The sequence below is a fragment of the Sorex araneus genome, chromosome X, assembly GCF_027595985.1.
Source record: "Sorex araneus isolate mSorAra2 chromosome X, mSorAra2.pri, whole genome shotgun sequence".
NCBI lineage: Eukaryota > Metazoa > Chordata > Mammalia > Eulipotyphla > Soricidae > Sorex > Sorex araneus.
In genome coordinates, this window is record NC_073313.1 from 261,584,895 (window position 1) to 261,591,279 (window position 6,385).

At 41.8% G+C, this 6,385-nt stretch overlaps 1 non-coding gene across 1 annotated transcript; it reads left to right on the forward strand.

Annotated features, from left to right (window-relative positions):
- Window positions 1–5,185: 5,185 nt before the first annotated feature.
- Window positions 5,186–5,294, forward strand: LOC129400424 (U6 spliceosomal RNA). Its single transcript, XR_008627667.1, has one exon. It is a non-coding gene; the product is annotated as a U6 spliceosomal RNA (small nuclear RNA).
- The last annotated feature ends 1,091 nt before the right edge of the window (window positions 5,295–6,385 follow it).

Here is a 6,385-nt window from a genome sequence, read left to right on the forward strand (position 1 = left end):
TATCTCCACCATATATCTCTTGGACATGTAGAAAACTGAAAATTTCTAGTATTTTAGAGCACTTTGAAATTGTAATTTGATGCAACATAACTTGGGGAAAAATTACGTTGGGTTGGCTATGTTTAAATGACTAGACTTAACTGTTTGAAAAAACTTGGGTTTGGTTGACTTGTTTGATAGGTTGGGTGATGTGTGTGTGTGTGTGTGTGTGTGTGTGTGGTGTGTATGAGAGAGAGAGACAGAGAGAAAGACAGAGACAGAGAGAGACAGAGAGAAAGAAAGATAAAGAGAGAGACAGAGAGAAAGAAAGAGAAAGAGAGAGAGAAAGAAAGAGAGAGAAAGAGAGAGAGAGAAGAGAGGTTAGAAGGATGGAACCCAGGGCCTCATGCACCCATGGCAAGTGCTTTACTGCTGAATCATATCCTGATCCTTAAAGAAAGATGTTTTTACATGTTATTTGTTTGTTTCGTGGTAGATGCCATCCTGGCTATACTTGGTCTGCTAGGACTCTATCAGATGGTAACCTGAGGACCATGTAGTACTGAGGGTTGCACCCAGGACTCACACATGAAAAGCATGGACTTTGAGTCATCTCCCTGCCACAGGGGTGAGGAAATTCTAAAGTCACTTACAATGCTGAAATTCTACTGTGGATTCGAACACTCTACCTATTCAAACCAATCTTACATTTCTATCTTGAAATTCTGAATTGATTAGAAGTAGATGACAGGAATAAGAGATTTGATTCATTACACTTCTCAATAAGATTGTTTCTTTTTCCCTCTGAGTGAATTAGGCACACACAAGGTGATGCAGAGAGGAAAGAGAGGGAAAAGAGAGAAAAGAGAAGAGGAGAGGGAGAGAGAGAGAGAGAGAGAGAGAGAGAGAGAGAGAGAGAGAGAGAGAGAGAACTGAATGGCTCTGTCCTACTCTCCTTCACTGCAAAGGTTAAGGAGAGCAGGACAGCGAGATCAAAGGCAGGGGAAATGTGTGTTTGTTAGATTTTCTAAGGTGAGGGTATCAAGTGACATTCAAGCATCGGAGCATGACTAATTTGAGGATCACGGGGTGAAGGGGTGGGGGGGGAAGGGAGTAGTTCCAGGACTGGGACAATACCACGTGATACCATAGGAACCCTGTAGTCCTGAGATCAGCAAACAACTGAGGGAATTTTGGTGTCAGCTTCACATGACACAATAGGCACCGGGAAGTTGAAAGTCTCTCACCTGTTACACTCAGAGAAACGAGTGGAAAGAAATAAGCGTGAATTTTTTAATGGAAAAATTGGAAACAATTACAGAAAAACCTTAAGACAGTGATATTATTTTTTGCTATTCTTTTTTATCCCCTTTTTATTGATTCACCGTGAGGTACAGTAGCAGCTTTCATGTTTGAGCTTCTATCATGCAATCATCAAACACCCATCCCTTCACCAGTGCACGTTTTCCACCACCAAAGTCCCCAGTATGCCCCCCTCTTCCCCACCCCCCACCAACTCTACGCCTACCCCTGCCAGTGTGGCAGACAGTTTGCACAGTACTCTCTTTCTCTACTTTGGTTACCTTTGATATTTGAGCCCAGTCCCACCACCACTCATACCTGCCGAAAATGCAGTGCTAGACAATGTGTTTTGCATTGCTTGTTATGGATACAAAGTAATATTCTGTGGCCACAAGAGTGGCCACACGCTCAGGAATTCTAAAATTTTAATAATTAGGGTCTGGAGGGATTGCTGCAGCAGGTTGCTCGGGTCCGAGATTCGTTTGTGTGTCTCTGGATTATGGTTGTGTGGGAGCTTAAGTAGATGGTGGTCCTGTGTGGGCATATTCTCAGAGCCCCCTTGGGGCGGGGAAGGAGAAGGACCAACTCCTCCCTTGTCCCATGAGGCCTGGCATTTCCCGCCACCACCACTCATACATGGAGCTTTCCGTTGTGTTCTGGAAGATGGCAGCCGCCAGGATTCCTAGAGGGCAGGCAGAGGGACAGCCCCTGCTCCCAACTGGGGTGGCCCAATGAAAATGGCTACTGCAAAGTCCAGAGCCATCTCTGCAGCAAGTTGCTTGGGTCCAAGATTCGTTTGTATGTCCAAGACAGTGATTTTTGACTTTGGGAATTTATAAAAACCTTGAAAGCTCTGATGAAAATTGTCACCTGTGTCTTGAGGGGGAAAAAAACACCCAGAATCAACCTATATATATAAGAACCCAAGGTTTACTCTTATGGGCTTGACTTTTTGTTTGGGGATACTGCCTGCAATGCCGAGGGATTACCTATGACTCGACACTCAGGAATTCCTCCTAGCAGTGCTCCGGGGATTGTGTGGGATGTTGGGATCAAACCTAGGTCAGTTGCGTGCAAGGGCAGCTCCTGCCTGCTTTACTATCTCTCCAGCCCCCTAAGGCTCCACTTTTAAATTTAATCTAATTATTGGTGTATTGAGTGGGCATCTGGGTCACACCCAGAGATGTTCAGGGGATATTTCTGGCTCTATGCTCTGGAATGATTCCTGATGGTGCTCTGGGGTCTAAACGTGGTGCGGGAATTGAAACAGGGTCAGCTTCATGTTTCAACATTTGCCTTATCTACAATACTATTTCTCTGGCCTAAAAATTAATTATGCTACAGTTGTTTTAGTTTGAAAAGAAGATGCAGAGATTTCCCTGTCCTGGGCTCCCTAAAATCTCCCATGCAATCACATTCTACAGAGGAATGTTGCATTTATAACAATTTCAATAACTGATGTCTACTGGGATTTGTGACTGACCAAAGTCCAGGGTTTATATTAAAGTTCACTTTAGGTATTGTGGTTTTGATGGTTTGTGCTGATGTATAATGGTATGTACTCATTATTTTAGTATAATATAGAAAAGTTATATTTCTCTAAATATTCTTAGTGCGTATTCATTTCTTTTTCCCACTTCTAATCTCTAATCTAATCTCTAAAATCTTCTATTTTTTTGTTTTCACAGTTTTGTCTTTTCCAAATGTTATGTAGTTGAGATCATAACAAATGTGTTATTTTCAGGTTGACTTCTTCCAATTGTTGATTTGCATTTACAGTTCCTCCTGGGTTTCTCTGTGGGATAGCAGCTCAGTTCTTTTTAGTGCTTAAAGTTATTCCATAGTTACAATGTGTATTTCTACTCACGCTCACGCTCACAATCACGAAATCCTATTGATCGTCGAGTGGCTCAAGTGGTCTCAGTAACCTCTACATTCGTCCTATCCCTGAGATTTTAGAAGCCTCTCTCTTCTCGGCCTTCCCAATGATGCCACATTGGAGGGTCTTTCAGGGTCAGGGTCAGAGATTTAGCTGGTTACTGGCTTTGGCATATAGATACACCATGGGAAGCTTGTGAGGCTATCCCATGTGGGCAGGAAGCTCTAAGTAGCTTACGAGTTTCTCCCAGAGGGAAAAGTAGGTTATAAGATATTGAGAGCTTGCTTTTAAGTCCCTGGATGTTGGCCGTTGATGGGATTACACACACCTGGGTTCCTCTGCTGGTACCTTCATGCGTGAGGCTTGTCCGAACATGTGGAGAGGGGCCTTGAGCATGGCTGTGGCTAGGTTCTGATGGTCTTCGGCTGCCGGGAGCTCTGCTCGGGGTGGGGAGGGAAGCTGGAGCCCATCCCCTCAGAGGGGCCCCAGGAAGACAGCCAGGCGTGTGGGCAAGAGACTCTCTGCCATATTTCTATCTTAATTATTTATTAATTTACACAGGCGTACCTGCGCATTTCAAAAGTTTTGCATTTGTTAATAATGAAGCAATGAGTATTCATGTGCATTGTTTTCCCATAAGGTGTCCTCTTGATTGGATAAATACCAAGGAGTACTCTCACCAGATCCTATATATAATTTTATTTAAAAAATGGACTGTCTTCTAAAATGCTTGTGTTATTTGTGTTATTTTGCATTCTCACTAAAAATGAAAGAAGTTACTATCATATGTCCTCTTCAACAAAGAAATTAAATTAGGAGATATTAGGAGATTACCTCTTATCTCCTAATAATAATCTGTTTATTAGGAGATAATCTCAGTAGAATGGAAAGAAAAATTACAGACTGGAAGATAATATTTGTGAAAGATACATCAGATAAGGACTTTATTCAAAGTACACAAAGAACTCCTGAAACCCCACAATAAGAAAAGCATAAGGAGGTTTTGGGGCTGCCAGCAGGTCCACCTGTACCTGCAGGGTGAGTATGTCAGCAGCCTGGTGGTAACTTCAGGCTTCCTGATACCCCCAAATTGCCGCTGTGCCTTTGGCCAGACCCCAACAACTTTGGACCAAATTTTCCAAGAAAGTAAATGTCCAAAAGTTAGGTGTGTGGGAGCCACGCCCACAAGTTCAGCTTTACAAGTGCATTTATGGGCCTAATTTCAGAGACTCACAAAATAAATCTCAAAAGAGATCAAAAGCCACAGTTAATCTTGGACCTGTGCATGGCTGAATAGACCGGGATACATTGGAGGAGCCCATCCAAACAGAACTGCTGATAGCCACTTGCTCCCACAATCCTAAATCGCTGCCATACATCTGGCCTGACTTCACCGTCTCAGGACGGACCTCACCAAGAGATAATATGCTGAAAATTAGGATATGTGGGTTTTGTGACTGAAATCTTCAGGCTTTCTCAAAGCTGAGATGAGCTACCTCCCCCCACATTCCTGTACTTCCGGAACCCTCAGCAATCACATCCACACCCCAAAGCTGCCACCCAGTTTAAAAGCTATTCCAGCCTTATAGTTCTGATAAAATATTGAATGCCCTAAACAAAAATGATGAACTCTTAGTACCTGTGCTGAAAATCATAATGCACAAAAGGAAAAGGAGAGAGAGAGTAAGAAGGAAAGTACTCCCCATAGAGGGAGGCGGGGGGTGGGGTGGGGAGGTGGGGTGGTGGGGGATTGTGGGATGGAAACAGAGGACACTGGTGGTGGGAAATGTACACTATGGATGAATGGGTGCTGGATCATTGTACAACTGAAACTCAACTATGAACAGGTTTGCAATGATCTACATCACAGATATTCAATTTAAAAAATTTTAAAAAATATGGAGTTATTTTTAATAACTCCAAAATAATGTGGAGTTATTTTTAATAACATTAGGCATGCTTCAATCAGCCTAATTAGTGGCTGAATAAATAGCAGTACTACTACATTTAAAAACAAAAAGAAAAGTGCTCGCTTCGGCAGCACATATACTAAAAAATTGGAACGATACAGAGAAGATTAGCATGGCCCCTGCAGAAGGATGACATACAAATTTGTGAAGTGTTCCATATTTTTTTGCACATGGCCAACCCGGGTTCAATTCCCAGCATTCCATGTGGTCCCCCCGAGCACCACCAGGAGTAGTGCACGAGCCAGGAGTAACCCCTGTGCATCGCCCAGTGTGACCCAAAAAGCAAAAACAAAAAACAAGAACCAAAAAAAAAAATCCAACCTCCCTCAAAAAAAAAAAACAAAAACAAAAAGAAAAGAATAAACTTGATTGAGCATGCTCAATAATTATTGTTATTATTACTGTGAGAAAGGAAGCAAACTTAACTGATTCATTTTTTTTTACTACAAAATATGATTAGGGAAAGATGCTAAGTTTAGAGCAGTAGTAGAAAAGCCCAATGTTGAATATGATGGCAAAGAACAGTTGGCAAACTTAATTCCAATGGAAGGTATATTTTGAGAGGAAGTGGTAGATCTCTGAAGAACCAAATGCAAATTGGATGTATTATAGAAATACTAAGCTTTTCCCATTTGGGGTCAAGTTTATGACATTTCTGTGTTCCTTTCGGTGTGCATTTTAAGTTTAGAATGTCTTTAGTTACATAACTGGTTAAGAATAGGAGTGATAGAGGAAGGATTCTTTTAAAAAACAGAGGCCACTTCTGGTATCCTGGCAGTACTGGCCTAACAGCTTGGTGGTCCCTGAGACTCACTGCTCAGAGACCACCGGGACTAAACTTACTAGTGCTGTGAGAGGGGGTGGGCATGCTAGCATCAAACTCAGGGTCTCACACATGTTAGACATAAACTCTGTCACCTGAACTACTTCCCTGACCTTGGAAGGCATCATTTTAAGGAGAGTTTTCAGATTTTAGAACAGCAGAATCACTTGGTTGAACAGGACAATTTCTGTGCTCTTTGGCTCTGCCATTGATTGTATTATAATATAATTTTGCATAGGATATGTAAGCATTTGTAGAATTCTGTGTCTCATTTATATTTAAGGAGTTTTAAAAATAATTCATTTTATATTTTAAGATTGTTTTATCCTGAGAATCTGTTGAACCCAGCGTGAGGTTAAGATAGTTTATCGCCTAGTCTTTGACGTCAACATGACGTTAAAAAAGTTATTCTTTTAAAAACAAAGTCTTAAG